Source organism: Carcharodon carcharias, chromosome 10 (genome assembly GCF_017639515.1).
Source record: "Carcharodon carcharias isolate sCarCar2 chromosome 10, sCarCar2.pri, whole genome shotgun sequence".
In the NCBI taxonomy this organism is placed as follows: Eukaryota; Metazoa; Chordata; class Chondrichthyes; order Lamniformes; family Lamnidae; genus Carcharodon; species Carcharodon carcharias.
In genome coordinates, this window is record NC_054476.1 from 29,053,302 (window position 1) to 29,077,549 (window position 24,248).

The 24,248-nt window shown below is 44.6% G+C and overlaps 1 long non-coding RNA gene across 3 annotated transcripts in view; it reads left to right on the forward strand.

Annotated features, from left to right (window-relative positions):
• Positions 1-720: 720 nt before the first annotated feature.
• LOC121283244 overlaps positions 721-24,248 on the forward strand; it is a 98,999-nt gene continuing 75,471 nt past the window's right edge. For all 3 annotated transcript variants that reach the window (XR_005944215.1, XR_005944216.1, XR_005944214.1), the window contains exon 1: positions 721-945. This is a non-coding gene — a long non-coding RNA (uncharacterized LOC121283244). The remainder of the gene's footprint in view (positions 946-24,248) is intronic.

A 24,248-nucleotide genomic window follows, 5' to 3' on the forward strand; every position in this document is an offset into this window, starting at 1 on the left:
GACTTAGAGATGAGCAAATAAGCAACTAACTAACTTTTGCTACAGTTGTCACACATTTGATATTTAATTCTGCATTGGGGGAGGGGGAGGTTGCAGATCAGCAGAACATGTGCAGATTCCCTGCAATGCATTTGAGGAACCCAACTGAAATGGAGGGGCTTCCTGTAAGTTGCTCAAAAAAGGGCAAAATATAGCAGAGGATGAGATTGCATTAATGCTAAATGTCAAAAGAGGATATGCAAATTCTTAGGCACAGCTCATAATGTTTTATTGACAGTAAACATGTACATATTAGGTCTAAGAATTCTGCAGGCTGGCTTTTGAGGTTAAAATTCCAAAGGATCAAGATCAGCTGTTTTTAAAAAAGCACCTAAATTTCAAGCTGCAAAAACAAAAGTGCTTAATTTTTAAAATGGCACCAACGTTTCTTCATAAATACATTAAGGGGAAGTAGAGATAAGAAGTTTCCAAAACAGCGCTTTGTTGAAATTATTCTGCAGATAAGTTGAAAGTGACATTATTCATTACTAATGCATTTCAACATCCCTGGAAGACCTTCACGAGTCAGAGAAATTACTTCATTTTTCGTTGGTGAGGGAGGGGTGGTAGTGGTGGCGAATGAATACTATCTCTTGTTAGGAAAATGGTTGATTTCCCGAGATGCTGCAGGTTTTACTCCGACTCAGGCATGAAAAAAAAAGAAACCATTTTTTTTTTGACATACTGGTAATTTAAAGCCACGGGGAGATTTGTGAGTGAGCTTTCCCTTGTTTTGAGCAAGGCTGCAATTAAGTTTAATTTACTGCTTTGAAAGACGGCAAAAAAATGCGCAAAGGCACTCCTTGGAGATAGGCGTAGAAGAGGGAAAAAGCATACTTTTCCTGTAAGAGTTATCTTCTGCTCTTCAACAAGTATCAAGGTCACTCTTTGCAGCTACATACCACGGTACGTTGTAATTAATGTGCTTGCAGCTGGCAGTACCATTGTGACTGCTTCAGTCTCAGGCTGTTGTTCCATATTTCTGCAGTTTGTTTAACCGCATTTGGACTACTTCCCATCTCCCTTCAAAACCCTGAAAGTGCTGGATTTCAGTTTTTTTTTTGTCTTTGGAGGGGAGCCAGCTAGATTTTTAGAAATCACCCCATTGTTCCTTTCCATTGCAGTTTGGTAATCAATTATATTTTAGGATTCAAAACTTCAACACCAGTGTAACTGAAGGAGAGTGGTTAATATTTTTTTGAATCTCTGCTTTCTGATTGTAATACTCACATTAGTTATGGTGACAATTGAACGGTAGTTTCTTAAACTCCTGTCCAGGGGTTCGGGTGATAACAATTTAACTCTTTGGCATTCTTAGTGCTGGACTACATCATATAAGGCCAACAGGAACCACACTCCCCTGTCAAACCCTTCACACCCTTTCCCGGAAATAAGATCCTGCTTTATTTTCATACAGTACTTCAAAGACACTTTAAATTATTGTTCTTTCATGTAAGTAATATGTGGTGTACACAGGTGTATATGCAAGGGAATTGATGGTGGCTTGGCCTTTGATTAATTGAATTCCTCTTGTGAGCTTGTGTGGTGTTAGTACCTTAGAACGATACAGTGCAGGAGGAGGCCATTCAGCCCATCGTATTTGTACCTTGGCTTCATTGGTTTATTGTCCTCCTGGGCATTGAATTTAAAAGCATCATTCTTGTTTGCAAACCTTTAATGGAATTGGTTCCTGCTAACCCCACAAACTTCTCCTCATTACAAGAGGAATGGGAATTAGTAGGTGGTAGCTATGGAGGAGGATGGGAAGAACTTGATGGGCAATAGGGGGAGCTTGGAAGCTTGTTGCACTTACAAAAGTCATGAACAATATGTTTGCAAACGTTGATGAATGATGCAGTTGGAAAAACAAGCTTGAAAAAACCAATAGGGTAGGGGTCTCAGGGCATGTGGGAGGAGTTCAGCAAAACAATTTTGGGTCGATTGAAAGGGCACCTATTAAATTCTTGCTCAGATCATGGCTCGGCTGAGTGCTGGACTGGTGGGTCCAATGCACCATGAGCGAGCTTTGGGGCTTTGCTCCTTTATTAATTGTGTGCATTCAGGCAAGAATCCATTAAGTTTTGGTGCTGCATATTGTCCAACTGTTCCTGACAGAGGCATGTGAAAAGGGAAGGAGGATTAAACAGTCAAGGACCATGGCTGCTGCACAGAAGCTAAATGGGCCCTACAAGCCTCATTGTTCCCAGTGTACTGGTCATTGTTTACAGTCGTGACACAAATACAAGGATTGGGTATCAATAGTTATTGTCTAGGCTAATTGAGAAAAACTGACAAGAGCTTGATTGAGGGCTATAGCACATGGGTCTGTTGAGCCTAATGAAGACCCTCACTGTGAATGCGCAGTCATGTCTGAGGGGGATGCTCAGCCACCTGTTGACCAGGATGTAATCAGCCTGCAAGAGGTGGCCTGGGGATATCATGTCTAGACTGAGGGAAGGTCAAAGGCTTGAGACTGGATTCTTGCCTTGTTTATGGAGGGAGATTATTCGAGGGGGCTACCATTGATTGCTCAGATGTATCCATTCACAGATACGATGAGGAGTGGAAAATGCAGGCTGCAGGCAATGCTGCCTTGTTGATAACCATGATTAGAATGACGAGAAGAAGGGCCTATCACCAATTGGCACAGCTCCAGGAAGACCATTGCCCTTTGGGAGCAAAAACCAGCGGGGCCCTAGGAAGTTCAGATGCTCACCAAGGAGGAGTAAAATCCACAAAGACGCTTGACGTGACCAAAGGTCTGTGGAAGATGCATGGAGATGAGCAAAAGACAGTGCCGCAGGTGCCTTCACTTGTCTAGGGATGTGGTAGTTCACATTTTCTAACTTCTCTGTGAGGAACTCATGTTGTAAGGACTTGGAGGGTATCCCATGCTGGTTGCTTTGAAGGTAACTGCCGTACTTAACATTTTTGCCAATGGATCCTAGCAGGGCTCCACTGGGGACCTTTGTGGAATCTCACAATCAGACAGAAAACAACATCAGACAGAATGTGGACAGACTCCTCCATCCTTTGTTCCAGTCTGCTGATGTCCTCTGATGGCCTGATGTTCTCCTGCTTGTCTTTGCATCTCCAGCATTTCTTTTAGGGCCGATTCCAGACACATCATCAGACTTGGTCTCAGCAGGGGCCTGGTCTCCAGCAGTCCTTCAAGTGTCAGAGACCTCAGCTGCCATTGTCTCCATCTGCTGTGGATCCATGCCTTTGAGGTGATCACCAGACTGTGAAATCAAACCTGTTCTCAAACTAGGATCCACCAAGTTGAGTGTATCTGTGTTGGTGAACGCAGTGGCATATCTTTATCTGAGGGCAGGTCTTCTCCTCAGAGGTGGTCAGGGGGCTGTAGCTGAGTCTTCTCGTCGAGGACATCCTCCCCCTTTCCTTGCTGGTACCTGGGCCAGAATTTTCACGTCAGCATGTGGGGGCGAACCCAGCACGCCAACACGTAAAACAACACACGGTGACTTCAGGCGTGCATCCCGACGTCACCGTGTGTTATTCAGATCTTTCATTCAGCGGGCACGCGCCCACCAAACTGTCAGAGGCCTGTTAAGGCCATTAGGGTACTAATTTAGATAATTAACAGGGCTGCCCATCCAACCTTAAGGTTGACAGGCAGGCGAAGAGCCCAAGTGGTCCTTGCGTTTTTCAAGAAACCTCATTCACGGGCGGGATGAGGTTTCCTGAAGATTTAATAAAATCTAAAAACATTTTTTGAACAATTCATAAACATGTCCCAGCTCATGTGACACTGAGCGCTACTGGCCGCGCGCCATGCTGGGCGGGCCTTAATTGGCTTGCCCACGTAAAATGGCGACGCGGAGCTGATCGCGGGTGGCGATTGGCTCCGCGCCCACTCCCAACTGGCCTGCCTAACATGGGGAAAATTCTCCCCTTGGAGTAGAGAGAAGAGAGAATAAGTGATTGACTAGGCAGGCTCATACTTTAAAGAACACTCATAGTCATTGTCCGCATGTTTTCAGTGTATACTGGATACACCCTCACTGGCTTGTTGGGAGAGGTCAATCTCGCCTTCCGTGCAGGAACAATCCCTGTTTTCACTAACCAGCTCTGCGGCCTGTCCCTCAAACGGTGAGAGTTTCCTCAACTCCTGGGTTCCCCTGCCTGTCTTGGCTCTCTTCCTTTTTGTTATGGGGGATCATGTCCTGCATAAAGACGATGGATTAACTTCTGAGCACTATGGATGAAAAGTTTAGAAGCATGCATGCCTGTTGTGTCTGCTGAGCCCTACCCAGTAATGGATTAAGACACCACTTGTGCAGGATCTAACATGAGATGGCGAGCTTAAAGTGGCTGGCAGACATTCAGTACTGATATCCCATCTGCTGCTAGAGTGTGACATCGCTGTGGGTTCTAACCCTTAGACTACATGATGCCTTTATGAGACTGTGAGTTTGGAGTGAGTAGAATTATCATTAATCCTGGCAGAGCAGAGCAGATGATTCATCCTTTTGTGGCACTTCAGAGAAATCCTTTTTTGTTTGCCATGGGTGCTAACCTCCCTGGCGACCTCCTCCCAGGCTGGCGTGATCAGCTGGGAGGACCTCCTGCTCCCATCCCGAGGAAAGAGGACATCTGTTTTTCCTGGACAGCCTGGAGGAGAATCCTCAGGGAGGCCTCGCTTGAACGGTGATGCAGATGGTTTGGTTTTCCCCAGTGGCATTGATCCCCTGTGCAATGTCACACCTGGGCTTCAGCGAGTGAAAGTCTGTCTGGGTGCTGTTAAAATATGGTGCCAAAACCTTCAACTCCATGAGGTAACGACGGGGTGCGCAAATCCCCGTCCGCCCCGCCACAAGATTCGACGAACTTCTCACGGATACATAATTAATGAGCTGAAAAGCAGATCGCATGCGCCCAGCCATCCCACAGACTTTCCCACCCGCCACCAAACTTAGTCTCCAGAATGGAAAATTCTGCCCTGATTACTGATACCCTTGATATTTCAGAGGCTTGTGAAGGACTGTGTTTTTTTTATTAAATGGACCATTGGCACAATTGGATCTTTTTAAATTCTTTAGCAAAGCAAATATTTTTTGTAATACTAAAGCTTTAATAGTTTCTTACACATATATACATTGAATGCATGTAAAATTCAGAAGTCACGACTTGTAGATGACATAAGAGTTCTAAGGAACCGTTAAGCCAGGGCTTTAATATGCTACCATACACATAAGTCTTTAAGTTACTGCTGACAATATTCATGGATAATACAGGAACAACAACTTGTATTTATATATTGCCTTAACGTGATAAAATGTCCCAAGGTGCTTCACAGGAGCATGATAAGACAAACCAAATTGACACCAACACAAAGAAGGAGACCAAATGCTTGGTCAAAGAGATAGTCTTAAGCAGCAAGTTAAAGGAAGAAAGGGAGGTCAAGATGTTTGGAGAGGGAATTTCAGAGCTTATGGCTTAGACAGCTGAGAGTTGGCCACCAATTGTGGGGAAACAAAAGTGAGGGATGCACAAGAGGCCTGAACTGAAGGAGCAAAGAGATCTCAGAGAGTTTTGGACTGGAGTATTTTACATAAGTTGGGAGGAATTTGAACACAAAGTTTAGCTGTTAACATCTGATATGCTGACCAACCATTCAAATGTGGTTCTGAATATAAAAACTGTTAAACGTGGTGTGATGTATTATATGAGGAACATGCATTCAGGTACAAGCAACAACAACAACTTGCCTTTGTATTGTGCCTATTACACAGTAAAATATCCTAAGACACTTCACAGGTGTGTTACTAAGCAACAACCTGGCACTGAGACACATAAAGAGATATTAGGGCAGATGACCAAAAGCTTGGACAAAGAGGTAGATTTTAAGCAGTGTCTTAATATATAGAGAGAGAGGTAGAGAGGTGGACAGGTTTAGAGATGGAATTCCAGAGCTTGGGACGTAGGCAGCTGAAGGCATGACTGCCTCTGGTGCCTCCACTGAAATGCCAGTAGGAAGAATGTTATATGAGCTTATTATATTTAGCATGGCCTGTAGCGAACTCTAGTCCACCACTCTTTCAAAATATTTTTTTTCACTTATCTCCTTAGTTGGTGAGCTGTTTGGAAATCTACTGCATGATGGAATCACCAACAATGCAGCAAGATTAGCTGATCACTAAGAATGACTCACTGATCCAATTTATATCTACAGAAAAAATATTTATAACAAAGAATAGGAAGATGGAAAATAAAATAAAGAATATTCTTTCCGTATAGTCAGCTGACTCAGCTGGAAGATAAGTAGAGATATCACTGTTGCGGTTAACTGGTGAGTTGCTTAGGATTCAATTTTTTGGTTATCACATACAGGTCAGAGCTGTTAAAGGTCATTCTCACTCCTTACCTCCTTATAATGCCTGGACAATATGAATCTATCTAATGTGATAGATTAGATGCTGATACATGCAGGGGTAGAAATGCATTTTGTTATTAAATTGATCACCTGCACTAGATATGAATTAATGTAGGGGGATTTTCAGTAGAACCATAAAATTGTAGAAGTTCATCAGAGAAGTAAGACCATTTCAGTTCAACATTTCAGTAGCTCTTTTCATTAGAGTTATCCAGTTAATCCATTTCCCTAAGAACATAAGACATAAAAAAAATTGTAGTAGCCCCATTTGGCCCTCCAAGCTTGCTCTGCTGTTCAATAATATGATCACTGATCTTCTAGGTCAACTCCACCTCCCGCATGATCCCTGTATCTTGAGTATCCAAAAATCAACTGAACTCTCTCTTAAATATAAAAACAGAATTACCTGGAAAAACTCAGCAGGTCTGGCAGCATCGGCGGAGAAGAAAAGAGTTGACGTTTCGAGTCCTCGTGATCCTTCGACAGAACTTGAGTTCGAGTCCAGGAAAGAGCTGAAATATAAGCTGGTTTAAGGTGTGTGTGTGGGGGGCGGAGAGATAGAGAGACAGAGAGGTGGAGGGGGTTGGTGTGGTTGTAGGGACAAACAAGCAGTGGTCTATCACTGCTTGTTTGTCCCTACAACCACACCCCCCCCCCCTCCACCTCTCTGTCTCTCTATCTCTCCGCCCCCCACACACACACCTTAAACCAGCTTATATTTCAGCTCTTTCCTGGACTCGAACTCAAGTTCTGTCGAAGGGTCATGAGGACTCGAAACGTCAACTCTTTTCTTCTCCGCCGATGCTGCCAGACCTGCTGAGTTTTTCCAGGTAATTCTGTTTTCGTTTTGGATTTCCAGCATCCGCAGTTTTTTTGTTTTTATCTCTCTTAAATATACTCAGTAACTGAGCATCCACAACTCTGAGGTAGATAATTCCAAAGATTCACAGGCCCCTGACAGAAGAAATTTCCCCTCATCTCAGTACTAAATGGCCAACCCCTTATTCTGAGTGTGTGGCCCCCATGTTCTAGATTCCCCAGGCAGTGGATATATTTTCTCAATGTTAACCCTGTCAAATCCCTTAAGATCAGGTGTGTCAGCCTGGACTATATGCTCAAAGTTCTGGAATGGGACTTGAACCACCAGCCTTCTGATTAAGAGGTGAGAATGCTACCCACTCAGGCCAACGTGCATCAGAATAATAGAAATTTTATGCATATGAATACTTAGGTCAGTAAATCGGTGGTTCTTAGCACTTAAATATATCTCTTTAGAGAGGCTGTGTGTTTAGAAGGCACATTTAAAATTGGGACAGCAGAAGTAGCTGCAGGAAGTTTTGTTCCACTGGCAGCTTCAGGACTTCATAATTGAAGACGACACCAATACAGAACTGAGTGAATGCCGCATTGCTGGAGGCAGCATAATTTAGATGAAACACAAAATCAAGGCTTTGTGTTTTTGTTTCGGTGAGTTCCGATGAAACTATTCAAAGAGCATTGAGGTCTCTTAATCTCTTGACCAATATTCTTACATCAATTAAAGCAACCAAAGCAGATTAACTGGTCATTTATCTCATTTTCTGTTTGTGGGACCTTGCTATGCATCAACTGACTGCTTAAGTTAGCAATTCTTAACAACAATAACCAGACCTCTCAATATGTTGACTATGAAGTGCTTTGGAGTGTCCAGAGGTGAAAGGTCCTGTATATATGCAAATTCTTTACTTCTTTAGGCCAAGGGGACATAACCTTAAAATCAGAGCCAGGCCATTCAGGAGAGGAGTTAGGCAACACTTTGTCATACAAAGGTTGGTAGAAGTGTGGAACTTTCTCCCACAAAAAGCTGTAGATGCTAGCTGAATCAGTAATTTTAAATTTGAGATTGATAGATTTTTGCTAGCCAAAGGCATGAAGGGATATGGAGCCAATGCAGGCGGACAGAGGTTGTTGAATGGCTTACTCCTGTTCCCATGTGCACACCAGACAAAGATACCTGAGATTCATAAAGGAGCACTGTCTTCAGAAACTATATATAAGAGAGACTATGGAATTCCTTTCATGAACTTCTCCACCTTTCTCTCTTCCTTTAGACTTTCCTTAAAACCTACCTCCTTATGTGATTTGGTGCCAAATTTTGTTTGATAATGCTCCTGTCTAGCATCTTGGAACTTTTTACCACAATAAAGGTGCTGTATAAATGAAAATTGTTGTTGTCTTCTGTAAGAATACCAGAACATGAATATCTGCATTACATTACTCATGGCACTGAACATTATTAGGGTGCTGAATTTCTAAGTAACAGGGACCATTCCAATCAACCACTGGTGGCAGTTTTCCTTACACAGATTCATCACTAAGTCATGGATAACGTACTTCCATTTGTGTATTTGTGCCATATTTTGGATAGAAAGGGATTTGACTTCATTAGTGTCTAGCTGGTACAGAACAGCAAACACACAACGGTGTAGGTCAGCACTAAATATTCTTGGTCACACACATAAATGACAGGAATTTCCTCCTGGTTTCTCCTGCTGCATTGCTGTATCATTGGCAAAAGTTTAGAATGTGCAAATACGTAAGTTGTACGACAATGTTATGCTATTGCAGCACAGAGAGATTCCTGGCTAACAACTCCTTTTGAAGAATTCCCATTGCTAAAAGAGGACAGAAGACTGGAAAACTGGCATCACAGAAACATTGGTTATCTGTGCAGCTGTGGCAATTGATACTCTTGTGTCACTCGCGTGCACTGGTGGATGTGAATGATTATGACATTTGTGCACATACAAGAATTGAATCCTGAAGCGGTTCATTGATATTTGCATTAGTCAAGGTGGGGAGGATGTGGGAGTGAGGAGGGAGAGGTCTCCAAAATTATTGTCATTAACTGAGTGTCATGCAACTTCACTGTTCAAAGAGGCCTAATCGTGGTAGATAATGGGGTGTATCTTCAAATCATGACAGCCCACATTTGACTAGGATTCAGGGAGAACTGCCAGCTGTTCTCCAGAATACTATAGTGCCATGGGGTTTTTACATCCACCTGAGAGTACAGATGGGGGCCTCTATTTAATGTCTCATCCAAAAGAAATGCTTTAACCATTAGATAAACTCAGTTAAAACTTTGTTCTGATGGGTTGACGGGAGCGGAAGGGGAAAATGCAGGTAGATGATGTGGGCCGAGAGTTTATAGAATAAGAGGAAAGGCTAGTGTAATTGAGGCTGTTTGGAGCTGGCTGATCGTTTAATGATCCATTAAACGCAAGTGGCTGCACGTGCACCCAGAACCCTAATTAAAATAAATAATACAGTAACTTATCTGTATTTACAAAAAAAATTGGCAAGGAGATTGCCTTCAAGGCAACATTGCAAGATCCAGTTAAACAAAATCTTTAAGGGGCTTTGTGGAGAATTGATGTAAGCAGTCTGTCTACTTGGCACTAATTTAACATAACAGCCTTTTCATAATCAGTCTTTTGTAGAGATTAAAAAAAAAATAATCTTTGTATAGAAAGATTTATACAAGGACTGCACTGTTTAAAGTCTTCAGAAATGATGCAGAAGTTATTTATTATTGCAGGACTGGGGAAGATTGAAGAAGGTATTGGTGCTGTTGGATTTCCTTTTGCAGACAGGTTGGGAGTTTTGGCTTCTGCTTAGATTGTTGTTGGAGTGTGGGTCACACAAGTAAGGATCGTGCTTATTCCTAATATGCAACTGAGTGGCATGCCGGGCCATGCCAAAAAGAAATAAGGATCAACCATACTGGAGAAGAATTTATGATGGTTTTTCTTGACCTCGTGTTGTAACTTCAAACCAAATGTGCTTTGGTAGCTCCCGTAGTCATTTCTTTCCGATGCTCACTCACCAATTGCAGTATTCACTGATATATTTACGTTCCACCACAGATTGAACTGATGCCTACTCATTAAAAATGTATGAGTGTAGACCACAAACAGATTGGGTGAATAAATTACAAATATAAACAGAAAATTCTGGAGTTACTTTGCAGGTCGGGTAGCACCTGTGGACAGAGAAACGGAGTTAGCGGACGGAATTCTCCTAACCCTGTAGACACGAGGATGGACGTGAGGGGTCATGGGGAACAGGAAAATAGTGGGAAGCCTTGCCGGGACGATACACTCCCACCACCAAGCAAATCTTACGTACTCCAAGAAGGAAAGGCCACTCCCTTGGCTCCAAAGATTTCCTGGGTTGGGGGGGGGGGGGGGGGGGGGGGGGGGCGGTGAGGTGGCTTTCCTCTCTTCTGCAGGGTCTGCCGCCTTCCCCACTCTGCATTATTAATTTCAGTTTACACCTCTGTGGGTGCCTCCATTTTGAGGCTCCCTTTTGGTCTCCTAGCTGCCTCAGCAGCACCCATCTCTTCCAGTGGGGCTGCCGGAGCTCCAGATTCTGATTGGGCTGGCAGCGTCGAGATTGCACCCACCATCCCTAATAGGACAGTGAGCGTGGAGGTGGCCAATTAGGAGGCTGCCTCTGGGAATACTGCAACACCAGTTTTGTTGCAATCAAGTGTGGGCTTGGGAACCCCATTTGGACCTGATGTTGGAATATTGAAGTCTGCAGAAAAATCCTGTCCAATGTTTTAGGTTGCTGACCTTCCATCAAAATTGAAAAATGCAACAGATGTAACTTGTTTTAAGCATTACAGAGGCCAGAAAAGGGGAGAAGAAGGACAAAAGAGAAGGTCTATGATAAATTGGAAGACAGGAGAGATTAAATGACAAAAGGGATGATGGTGCAAGGAAAAAGGGGTGGTAAAGAAATAAAATATAGGTGAAGACAAACTGTAAATGACAGCAACAAAACCACTAATTACAAATATAGTTTTGTGACAATATAATTTAAGATGAATTGATTCATAGATGAATAATCCAGAATAGCCTTTTAGATTAGAGATCTGATTCTTCTCTCATTTTGAAAAATTAATGTTTGCATCATTGACAAGGCCAGCATTTACTTTCCATATTAGGGTGCTCTTGAGAAGGTGGTGTTGGGCTGCCTTCTTGAGCAGCTACAATCCTGTATGGTAACGGTTCTCTCGCAGTGCTGTTAAGTAGGCAGTTCCAGGATCTTGACCCAGTGGCCATGAAGGAACAATGATATATGGCCATGTTGGGATGGTGTGTGACTTATAACTTGCAGGTGATAGTGTTCCCACGCACCTGCTGCCCTTATCCTTCTAGGGCGGTAGGGGCCATGGATTTGAACCATGAATAACTCAAGTTATTCACAATCTTGGGCAACATCAGCTTCATTAATACATCTATGTAAGGTCAATAATAAGATGAAGAATGGACAACAACCTTAACCTTCAATGCAGCACATAAATTGAACACTAAAATTGACCAGAAAACTATATCTTGCTAACACTAAACTGCATTGCTTTGCTACTTCTCTCATAACCTTTAAAAATCTCCCCAAAACCAGTCTATTATTCATCACTTCTAACTCTCCTACTACTGCTGTCATCTGCTGTGAAGTGCCTTTGGACATTTTATACATTAAAAGTGAAATGCAGACATGCAAAAACTAGGAAGTTGTGAAGTGTGGAGAAGGTTGGAGTGGGTCAGTTGGAGAAAATGCAAGGACAATAAAGATGTTCTCAGAATGGTGGAGAAAGAAAGATCATTAGTGAATATCAAGAAAATGCAACAAGGTTGGACTGGCCTCTTCTAAGGCATGAGAACTTGCTGAAGAAGCTGATTGAATGAAGGTTAGAGGGATGTACAAGAAAAGAGAGAGAGTGGTGTTAAACAACTTGAAATTTAAAATAAGATGGCTCATATGAGCAACTGAACAAAAAAGCACAAAAACATGAAGCTTGGAGAAATAAGCAGAGGGCCTCCCTTAGGCAGATCATCTTATGTATGCACACGCAAGTTGTTGTTGATGTTGATGATACCCGGTTAGAGGAAAGAAAAATAGCTTGACATGGAAGTTAAAGACCAGGAATAATTATATTGGCATAGGGGCATGTTTGGTGCATACATTTGAGACTGAAAATGATGTTCATGCCCATAGGGCAGTCTTATGGAAAATAATAAATATTGGAAGTGTGGAAGATGTAGGAGCAAAAAGACAAGTGGAAAAGGATATACGTTTGAGAAGTCCCTGTTGGAATTACTAGTCCCTATGTACATTAATGACAAAAGGTCATTCACCTAAAACGATAACTTTGTTTCTGTCTCTACAGATGTTGCCAGGTGTGCTGAGTGTTTCCAGTTTCTTCTTTTAATTCAGATTTTCAGCATCCGCAGTACTTTGCTTTTGTTTCAAAGGTTAAATATTCTGATTGCCTCAATTATCTGATTAGCTAAATGAGAGCCGATCAGCAATTTCATTGACTGGGCATTTAGTGAAAGTTACCAACCAGAATAAAATTGTGGATTTTTTTTTCCCCTAAAGGAACCATCTGTGAAATAGTAAGTGTCACAAAGCTGAGCACTCAAATTGGTCAAATAATTTTACACCAACGGCTTTGATCGGCCATACGGCTTTTCAATGTTGCAGTGAGCTTTCCTGATGGTACTTCACAACCTCAAACTACAGTCATGAGGACTCGAAACGTCAACTCTTTTCTTCTCTGCCGATGCTGCCAGACCTGCTGAGTTTTTCCAGGTAATTCTATTTTTGTTACAGTTTTATCTGTTTACTGCCTCGTTTTGAAGGAGGGAGGGAGGGAACGAGGAAGGAAAAAAGAAATAAGAAAGAAAAAAAATGTTCATTCATTCTGGATTTAATTATTTATCCTAAATTTCCACTACATAAAGGAACACACTGTAGTAAAGGTAAAAATGTGCTCAGCTCAGTAGCCAGGAAGAGTTTAGTTCCCACGCAAGCATCGGTAACTCAGGGCAGAATTTTTCGCTCAGCGTGTGGGCGCGCGCCCAACCTGCTCGAGCATGAAATAGTACGTGATGATGTCGGGCAAGCATCCCAACGTCATCACGCACTTGCGCAATATTTCAGTCGGTGGGCGTGCACCAGAGTCGGCAGCAGACCCGCTGACAATTAAGAGGCCTATTAAGGCCATCAAAGTGGTAATCAATGATAACATTGGCGGATGGGCGATTCAGCCATGCAGCCTTTGCCTTTTTGAGGAAACCTCATCCATCATTAAAAAATGCTTGGACAGAATTTACATCAGCCATATGTTCAGGTGACTGACCCTGATGCGTGGACATTATTTTCGCCATTTGGAAACCTTTATTTATGACTTTTGAATTCTTCAGCTCCCTGAGGCAGCTCTCTGCCTTCAGGGGGCTTCCTGTGAGTACTCCCCCGTGTTCGCGCTGACTTCAGTGCTCGCCCTCCTCCCGCCTCGCTTCCCCCCCCTCCCACGGCGGCGCTGAGCAGTTCAGCACCCCTTTCATGCTAGCTGTCCGTTAATTGGCCAGCCAGTGTGAAATCGCAGTTGGGGGCTGATTGTGGGCCGTGGCCTGTTTCCCGGCCACTCCCAGACCCACACGCCGAACTCAAAATCCTGCCCTTGGACTTTGCTTGTTGGGGGGGGCGAGGGATGGTCTTTGAGAACATTCTGTGTAATTATTGCATTGGAGATTATTGGGACCAGTGGTGTCACTGCCCTGAATTAATTTGCAAAGTTCTTTTATTGACCCAGAAAGTTGTTTCAGTTTCTTAAAAATTAACTGCCACTGGTAGGAAAGCTATAATCCACATTAACCCCTGACTTTACTTGTCGATTCAGTTGATTCTTCAGTCACTTGCTGCCTTGTGGCTACTGCCCCAGAATCACTGCCTCCTGGCTTCCTAGCTCTAGCTCTTTCTCAGCTCAAGCAGACTCACCCTAGCCAACAGGAGCAGGACGAGAGAAAAACCACTGTGGGCCCTCTCATAGACAGTAATAAACACAGCATCAAACACTGACAGCACATGGCAACAGTATTATTAATAAAACAATCTGCTTGTCATGGTCCTAATTTTTACCATTGCCATCCAGTGCCAGCTCTGGTCCTTTGCTTCCGGTTCCTCACAATCCATGCACTGGCTTCACTTGCACCAACCTGAAAAGATGACAAAGACCTCACTTCCTCCTCTTCCCTCACCCCATCCTTTGATGGCCAACCCGCCAGGATTGCCCTGGACTCTCCAGGAATTAAAGATTATTCTGGACACTGCTTGTGACAAGCAGGAAAAAGATCATAGGGATCAAAAAGAACTGTGTCCTTTTTATCTTCTTTGACCATATTTGTTTATTAGTTATGAAAATGCCAGATATGGGAGGAGAAGGGGTGTTTGTTTAACAGTTAAGAATCATCCCATGAAGAATCTATTCGCTTTCTGATTGGGCAGGGTAGGTGCGCCACAGGCAGAGGTGGCAAGCACCAATGGTGGGTGTGTGAGACAGAGTCTTTGGAGGCATGGAGATCATGTGGTGACACCTCCAGGACTATGTTCAACGAGAGTTGGCAACCCTATGCCCCCGACCTCCAATCACAGAGTAAAAAGTGCAAATCAGCAGAAGATACTGGAAATATGAAGAGCATTATGTGTGATATTCAAATACACATTTAGTGCTTTGTTTTGTGGAGATTTTTAAAAGCAGGGAAGGAGGTGACAAGGCAAGAGGAACCAATAAGGAGTGCTGAAGAGCAGAAGTCTCACAGCTGATCAAAAGTTCATCAGAGGTTAAGTGAAAGGAGCATGGGATAAGGGGACACCTAAGAGGAGCAATGTGCACACACAGGGGCACTACTTTGAAAGTGATTTATAAAGTTGGATGATCAAGGGCATGGATGTCTTTGAAAGCAAGGACAAGAATTTTAAAGTTTTTAAAGTCAGCGGGGCACAGGAAGACTTTGGAGCTTGGAGAGGGTGCGGGTGATGGTTGTGAGGACTTTGTGTGCATGAGTACACAGGCATTGTGTTGTGAATGAGTTGAAGGTTGCATGTGTTGAATCAGGAGATGAAATACCGGTGGATGTGGCCAATATTGCAGAAAGTGGTCCTAGCAGCAGAGCAGAAGGAGGGGGGCGGTGGTGGGGAAACTGAACCTAGGGCTGTGCAACATGGTATTGTTCTGCACTTCCTGACACAACTTGAAATGTCACACAAGAATGTTGATGCTTGTTGGGGAAAGAAAAGATTGTTTTTGCTTTATTTATATTCAGCAGGACCAATGTTCAGTTCATCTGGTTCTTGGTTTCAGAGTATACTTTGGAGTCAGGTGACATCAGTATGCTCACTGAAACTAACAAGTGTTTCCTATGAACATTATGCATTATTACATAGCGGAGATTTTGTAATTTAATGGAAATGTTGCTGGTCTAGTAATTCAGAAGGCCTGGTCTGATATTTCACGACGAATGTGAGTTCATAATTCCATCAAGACCATTCGAGAAGCTGAACTCAGTTTATAATTGACCATGAAGCTGTCAGATTGTAGTTAAAATCCAACTGGTTCACCATTGACCATTAGGGAGGGAACCTGCCTTCCTCACCAGTCTGGCTCATATGAGTTTCCAGTCCCACACCAATGTGGTTGACTCTTACCTGTTCTTTGGAATGGCCTAATTCATTGGCATTGTGAAACCACTTTCACCACATGGACTGCAGCAGTTCAAGAGGACCCACCATGTCAGGTCAGCTAGGAATGGACAATTATTGTTGACTTTTCAGTGATGCCCACACCCTGAGAATGAAAAGAAAAGTTGTCAAGTGTGGTCCTGGTAACATTGTGTGTACATGGTAAAGAAGAGGAGAGAACATATGAAATAGGAGCAAGAGTTGGGCACACTCGTCCTACTGCATCATTCAGTAAGATCCATCTCATCCTGTCCACACATCCCAATTGATTCTGAATGGGTTATTTGAGATGGCGGAGAAAGCAGAGAAATGCTTGGACTGGAAAACCATCTAAAGTCTGAGGAGGAATGAGGGCATCAGAGATAGAAGTGAGGTCGTCACAGGTGGTGGGACAACGGGAAAGGTCAGCACTTTAGGTGGTACTTGTAGGAGAGCTACAGATTGGGGTTTTCCAAGGATTTGGAATGGGCAGAGGGATCATAGTATTGCAGTGTCTTTACAATGCTGAAGGAGACCCTTCGGCCCATTGAGTCTGCACTGGCTTTCTAAAATGCCATTCCGCCTAGTACCACTCCCCTGCATTATCTCTGTAACCTTGCACATTCTCTCTTTTCAGGTAGCAACTCAATTCCTTTTTGAATATCTCGATTGAACCTGCCTCCATCACCTTTTCAGGAAGTTTGTTCCAGACTCCAACCACCTTCTGGGTGAAAAAGTTTTCTCACACATCACTTTTACTCCTTTTGTCAATTATTTTGAATCTGTGCCCTCTAGTTCTTGATGTTCTCTCGAGTGGGAACAGTTTCTCACTACTTACCCTGTCCATCCCTCTCAGGATCTTGAATGTCTCTTTCAAGTCTCCCCTCAGCCTTCTTTTCTCCAAGGTAAAAAGTCCCAACTTCTCCAACCTATCCTCATGGCTACAGTTCTTCATCCTGGCAATCATTCTTGTGAATCTCCTCTGTACTCTCTCCAATGCCTTCACATCCTTCCTCAAGTATGGCACCCAGAACTGGATGCAGTACTCCAGATGAGGCCTAGCTATTGTCTTATACAAGTTCAACATGACCTCCTTACTCTTGTACTCAATGCCCCTATTAATGAAGCCTAAGATACTATCGTCAGGATTTTCAGCTCGGCGTGTGGGTGCACGCCTGACACGCATGAGCATGAAATAGCGAGCGATGATGTCAGGCGAGCGTCCCGGCATCATTGCACGCTCGCGCAATATTTTGGTTGGCAGGTGTGTGTGGGAGTCAGCAGCGCACCCACTGACAATAATGGGGGCTGTTAAGACCATTAATCCATTAATTAAAGTAAAAATTTCCCTGCCCGTCCAACCTTATGGTTGATGATTGGGCGAATAGGCCAAGTGGTCTTTTGCATCCACGGGCGGGAGGAGGTTTCGAATAGTGATTAAAAAAAAAATAATTTAAAACTCAGTTGCAAATTTTGAAATCATGTCCTGAACACCATATATCAGGAAGTGCAAGGGTCCCAACAATGACCCCTGGGGACCTCCACAACAAACCTTCCTCCAATCTGAAAAACAACCATTTATCACTGCTTTCTGTCTCCTGTCACTCAGCCAATTTCTTATCCAAGTGCCTACTTTCCCTTTTATTCCATGAGCTAGAATTTTGCTCACAAGTCTGTTCAGTGGCACTGTATCAATCCTTTTGAAAATCCTTATACACCACATCAACAGTGTCCTTTATCAACCTTCTCTGTTACTTCCTCAGAAACTCCAGCAAGTTAGTTAAGCGTGATTTTCTCTTGATAAATCCATGCTGCACTTGTCTAAGCGATTATTAATTTTATCCCGCACTATACTTTCCATAAGATTCCCTAACAAGGTCAAACTGACTGGCCTGAAGCTGCCAGCTTTACCCCTGCACCCCCTTTTGAACAAGGGATTAACATTTGCAGTTTTCCAGTCCTCTGACATCTCCCCTGTGTCTAAGGAAGACTGGAAGGTTAACACTCGTGCCTCTGCAATTTCCACTCTCACTTCCCTCAGTACCTTTGGATGCATCTCACCTTGTCCTCGTACCTTATCTATTTTAAGTAAAGATAGTCTTTCCAACACCTCCTTCCTCTCAATTGTAAGTTCTTCTAGTGTACCAGTTACCTACTCTTTCACCTTGGCGTGGGTAACAAGTTCTTCCTTTGTAAAGACAGATGCAAAGTACTCATAAAATACCTCCGCTATTTCTCCAGCCTTCACATTCAAGTCCCTAATCAACCCTACTCTTTCTTTTACTACCCTTTTATTATTTACATGCTTATTGCAGACCTTGGGGTTCCCCTTTATGTTCGCTGCCAGCCTCTTTTCTATAAGCTCCTTTTGTTTCTTTCTGCAAGTGAAGAAAATACTAAATTACACAAAACGGTGTGTCGTAAATCAATTTACATATATCTATTCTGGCTACAGACTAACTGTCTACTCAGTATAACATTCTTGACCAGGTTGATTTCTGTGTAAATTATGGTCTGCCACATCTTCATAAATACAGGAGATTTTCAAATTGTAGCATATATTGATACAAACTTTACGATACAGCAGCAGCAGTGTGCACCATCTACAAGATGCACTGCAACAACTCACCAAGGCTCCTTTGACAGTACCTTCCAAACCTACGACCTCTACCACCTTGAAGGACAAAGGCAGCAGATGCGTGCAAGTTCCACTCCAAGCCACACACCAACCTGATCTGGAACTATATTGCCATTCCTTCACTGTCACTAGGTCAAAACCCTGAAACTCTCTTCCTAACCGCATAGTGGGTGTACCTACACTACATGAACTGCAGCAGTTAAAGAAGGCGGCTCACCGCCACCTTCTTGAGGGCATTTAGGGATGGGCATTAAATGCTGGTCTAGCCAGTGACACCAACATTCCATGAATGAGTGAATAAATAAAAAAAAACACTTTTTTACCTCCAATTTAAATCATTAAAACATGTTCATATCATAAATCAGATAGCCCAGTTTGCTTTTATTTTGTTAATAAGTCAACTTGGTGCTAAATAAATCTGGTGATATTGCCACTTTGAGTACTAAGGGTGGAATTTTACACCGGTGGGATTTTACAGTCCCACTGAAGTCAATGGACTTTTGAACAGCTCACCGTATTTTACACCCAACCCCACCTCCACCGCTATGGGGCCATAAAATTGTGCCCTACCTCTCTACCTTTTTTTCTTTGATTAAAAATCTTGCATCAGGGAAGATCTGTTTACCAGAAAAGAGAAGACAGAGAGATGACCTGATAGAGGTCTTTAAGACGATGAAGGGATTTAATAGGGTAGATGTAAAGAAAATGTTTCCACATGTAGGGTATACCAAAACTAGCAACCTTAAGCATAAGATAGTCACTAATAAGAACAATGAGGAACACAGGAGAAACCTCTTTACCCAGAGAATGGTGAGAATGTGGAATTGGCTGCCCCAAGAAATTTTTATTCATTCTTTCACAGGATATGGATGTTGCTGGCTAGGCCGGCATTTTTATTGTCTTTGAGAAGGTGGTGGTGAGCCGCCTTCTTGAATCACTGCAGTCCACGTGTTGTAGGCACTCCCACGGTGCTATTAGGGAGGGAGTTCCAGGATTTCGACCCAGTGACAGGGAAGGAACGGTGATATAGTTCCAAGTCAGGATGATTTGTTGTTTGGAGGGGAACTTGCAGGTGGTGGTGTTCCCATGTATCTGCTTGTCCTTCTAAGTGGTGGAGGTCACATGTTTGGAACATGCTGCCAAAGGAGCCTTGGGGAGTTGCTGCAGTGCATCTGTAGATGGTACACACTGTTGCCACTGTGTGTTGGTGGTGGAGGGAGTGAATGTTGAAGGTAGTGAATGGGGTGCCAGTCAAGTGGGTTACTTTGTCCTGGATGATGTCAAGCTTCCTGAGTGCTGTTGGGGCTGCCCTCATCAAGACAACTGGAGAGTATTCCATCACACTCCTGACTTGTGCCTTGTAGATGATGGACAGGCTTTGGGGAGTCAGGAGGTGAGTTACTCTCAGCAGAATTCACAGTCTCTGACCTGCTTTTATAGCCACAGTGTTTATATGACTAGTCCAGTTCAGTTTCTGGTGAATGGTAACCATCAGGATGTTGATAGTGGGGGATTCAGTGATGCTAATGCCATTCAATGTCCAGGGGCGATGGTTAGATTCTCTCTTGTTAGAGATGGTCATTGCCTGGCACTTCTATGGCATGAACGTTACTTCCTACTTATCAGCCCAAGCCTGAATATTGTCCAGGTCTTGCTGCACATGGGCACAGACTGCTTCATTATCTGAGGAGTTGTGAATGGAGCTGAACATTGTGCAATCACCAGTGAACATCCCCATCTCTGACCTTACAATGAAGGGAAGGTCATTGATCAAACAGCTGAAGATGGTTGAGCCTAGGACACTGCCCTAAGGAACTCTTGCAGTGATATCCTGGGACTGAGATAATTGACTGCGAATAACCACAAACATCTTCCTTTGTGCTAGGTATAGCTCCGACCAGTGGAGAGGTTTCCCCCTGATTCCCACGGTTCCAGTTTTACTAGGGCTGCTTGATGGCACACTCAGTCAAATGCGGCCTTGATGTCAAGGACAGTCACTCTCACCTCACCCCTTGAGTTCAGCTCTTTTGCCCATGTATAGGCTAAGGCTGTATTGAGGAGCTGAATGCCTCTGGCAAAACCCAAACTGAGCGTCAGTGAGCAGGTTATTGCTGAGTATGTGCCTCTTGGTAGCACTGTCGACGATCCCTTCCATCACTTTGCTGAGGGGAATGGTTGTGGGGAATAGTATATATGCATTTAAGGGGAAGCTCGATAAGAGACTGGACAAACTGCAAACTCAATCGCCACAAAATTAAGAATCTATAATGTCTGTGTACTAAGTAGACTTCTGTGTGGTGCTGAGACTTGGACTACATATCAGAAGCAGGAACAGAGGTTATATTCATTTCATATGTGTTGCTTGAGAAAGTTCCTTGCGATCCATTGGAAGCACTAAATCCCCAAAATAGAAGCGCTACAGCTTTCAAACTCAGAATGTGTATGGCAATGCTCAGGCCATGTCAACTATGATGGTTAGGCCAAACTTACCAAAGGATGCACTATATGCAGAGCTTGATAGTGGCAGTAGACCATTTGGGCAGCCAAAACTCAGATACAAAGATTCATGCAAGCAAGACATTGGGCAGAATTTTCTGTGCCCATTGGTATTGGGCATGAGTGGACAATATGGTGGGAAGGCCAAAAATCAGTTTCATGGTGATATGAAACCAGATTGCAATTATCACTCTGCCTGTCAACGGCATTTCCCGCCGCCGCACATTGGGAACTTCATTTTAATACTTCTGCATTTCATTATAAGCCCTGGGCACTGGAATCATCCCCCCCATGTCAAATTTACTGCCCACATCAGCGGGAAAACACGCCGGTGCTGAACACATCTTGACAAGTGTGAGGTGCAGAAGTCAGGACTTACTGTTAGGGCCTTGCTCACATTGTGGACATCCAAGGAGCAGAAGATGCTGGAGACCTACAGCTATCGGACCCTGGAGGAACATGTGCATGGCATGTTCAGTGGATTCTATGGACATGGCTCTGCCATGAAACAGCTCATGGAAGGTGGAAGGTCACCATTGGGGGGTCTGCTTCAGGACATCAGTGTCTTGGCCCTGGTTTGCTACGGATAATCATCGAAGGGGTGGAGAAGAAGGTCAAGACTTGCCTGGGAGAGGACGGCATACCAGGCAGGGTGAGGTTGGGAGGTGGGGAATGATGTCATGGGGGTTGAGGCTGGGATGGGGCAAACGATGGTGTTGGTGGAGCTGAGGTTGCGAGTTGGGGAAGGGAGTAGGGGGGAGGAAGGTGTAATGGGCAAAATACGGCAACTGGAGATGTGAGTATAAGTGGGGAGGAAGGTGTAAGGAATGAGTTCAGAGAGGGGGAAGTAGTTCGGCGGGAGGTAAGACTTCTGGTAAAGGAAGGAGTTTGGAGTGGAGAAGGAGTCCAGAGAAAGGAGTCTAGAGGGTGGGGGGGGGGGTGCGGTGGCTGGAGGGGAAAGGAGTCCAGAGGAAGGAAGAAGTCCAGGGGGTGGAAGGAGTCTAGGGGAAGGAAGGAGTAAGGGTGGAGGAAGGAGTGAGGGTGGCGGAAGGAGTAAGAGTGGAGGAAGCAATAAGGGTGAAGGAAAGAATAAGCAGAGGAATGTCCAGGTGAATAGGAAAGGGAGGGCTCTGATGAGTCCATGACTGCTTCCTAGAGAGGGCGAGGGTGGGCATGGCAGGAGGAAATGGTGAGAATGAGACAGGGCAGAGTGAGTCGGTAGGGTGGGAGGATAAGGGTGCGATGGTAGCGGTAGACAGAATGGTGAGGGTGGTTGGTGGGGATTTGGAGGCAGACAAGGAACCTGAGGGCAGGAAGGAGGAGGTCAGGGAGGTCAATGTGGATGGGGATAGGGTTTTCTGGAAGGTAGGGGACATGCATGTTCACCTGGGCATCCCAGAAAGAAAAGGGCTCTGGCTGAAAGTTGATGGTGGGCAGGTGGGAGGTATTGCAAGAGGGTTGACAGTGATGGGGGAAAGGACATGGGTGACTGGGGGAAGGGTAACGCACAGGGGAACCGAAGACAATCTTTACCAGCACCGTGCTTCTAAAATTGAATGTGAAAGGACCCCCATGTTGGGTGGGTACAGGTGCTGCATGGGAGTGTGCTCACTGGATGGGCAGAGATGCAAGTCAGCTTAGATGGACAAATGAAAGTGATCCCAGCAGGCAGCACTGAAAATGCTCGGGACATTGAGATGAGTGTGATAAAGGAAGGCTCCGCGTACATGGAAGCATCCTTGCATGAGCCTCCTGCTGTGGACACGTGTCCATGCGGTGACCACCAGATTGTGAATCCGAACCTGTTCTAGATCTAGGTCCCATCCCACCGAGGTGTGTGTCTCTGCGCTGGTGGAGGGTGTGGGTAAGCGCTCTGACGGATCTTCCAGGCTGCTTATTTTCAGCTCTTCAATGGAGGAGGTGACCTCTTGGCTGGAGATGAGGACTTGGATGGAGCTGAGGGACTGGTTGGCTGAAGGTGTCAGTCACTTGGCAGGGGGATGCAGGGGGAGGACTTGCGAAGCCTGTCAATGAAGCTGAAAACACCACTGCACATTATTCACTAAAAGTGAATATATTTTCAGATTATAAAGTGACAAAACGTGTTCACCTGTGCAACCAATTGCGATCAGAAATTCTTAACTTTTCTAGGCCTAATATTTCTAGGCGCTGCCCTGACATCCGCAGCAGGGGCGGAGACAGCCTGTGCAATGGTTGGGCTTGTTGCCTCTGATGACTTTGGCATGCATTCTCTGGAGAGCTAAGGCTTTGAGGGCCCTGGCTTGCTTTGACTGTCCTCCTGTGGGCCAGCTGCTCTCTCTCTGCGGTGACAGAGGATGAGGTTGAGAGGGTCACAGGCAAAGGGGACTTGGAGGGAGAAGACAGCCTCTGAGATTCCTGAGCGGATGATCCAGGGTGTCCAGTTGCCACTTCTCCTCCCTTTAGGTGTCCGAGGGCCCAGCCTGACTCCTTGTGGGGAAGGAGTACTTGGAGGGATATCGAGGTGCCCTGTTTCCCTCTTGCATTGCCACTGCAGGAACTCACCCATGGTGACTGCGATGGAGTGCAGGTCTGTGTGCATCTCTATGTTCTGTTGGACCAGGTTCTCCATGGCGTCCGCTATCCTTTCCATGGAGACCTCCATACACGGACATGTGGGCACCATTTCATCAGAGACCAGGTGGACATGCTCCTCCAACTCACGTTGCACTCTGTTGAGGGCTTCCAACACTTCTGCATGATGTTCCCTCACCTTCTGCTGACTCTCCACGATGAGTTGTAAGGCTGAATCCAGAAGCTCGCCACCTGACTCAGACCTCACAAATGCCTCTTCCCCAGCAGTCCTCCGAGTGCCAGAGAGCTCGGCTGAACATACCTCCTCCTGCTGTGGACACGTGTCCATGCGGTGACCACCAGATTGTGAATCCGAACCTGTTCTAGATCTAGGTCCCATCCCACCGAGGTGTGTGTCTCTGCGCTGGTGGAGGGTGTGGGTAAGCGCTCTGACGGATCTTCCAGGCTGCTTATTTTCAGCTCTTCAATGGAGGAGGTGACCTCTTGGCTGGAGATGAGGACTTGGATGGAGCTGAGGGACTGGTTGGCTGAAGGTGTCAGTCACTTGGCAGAGCT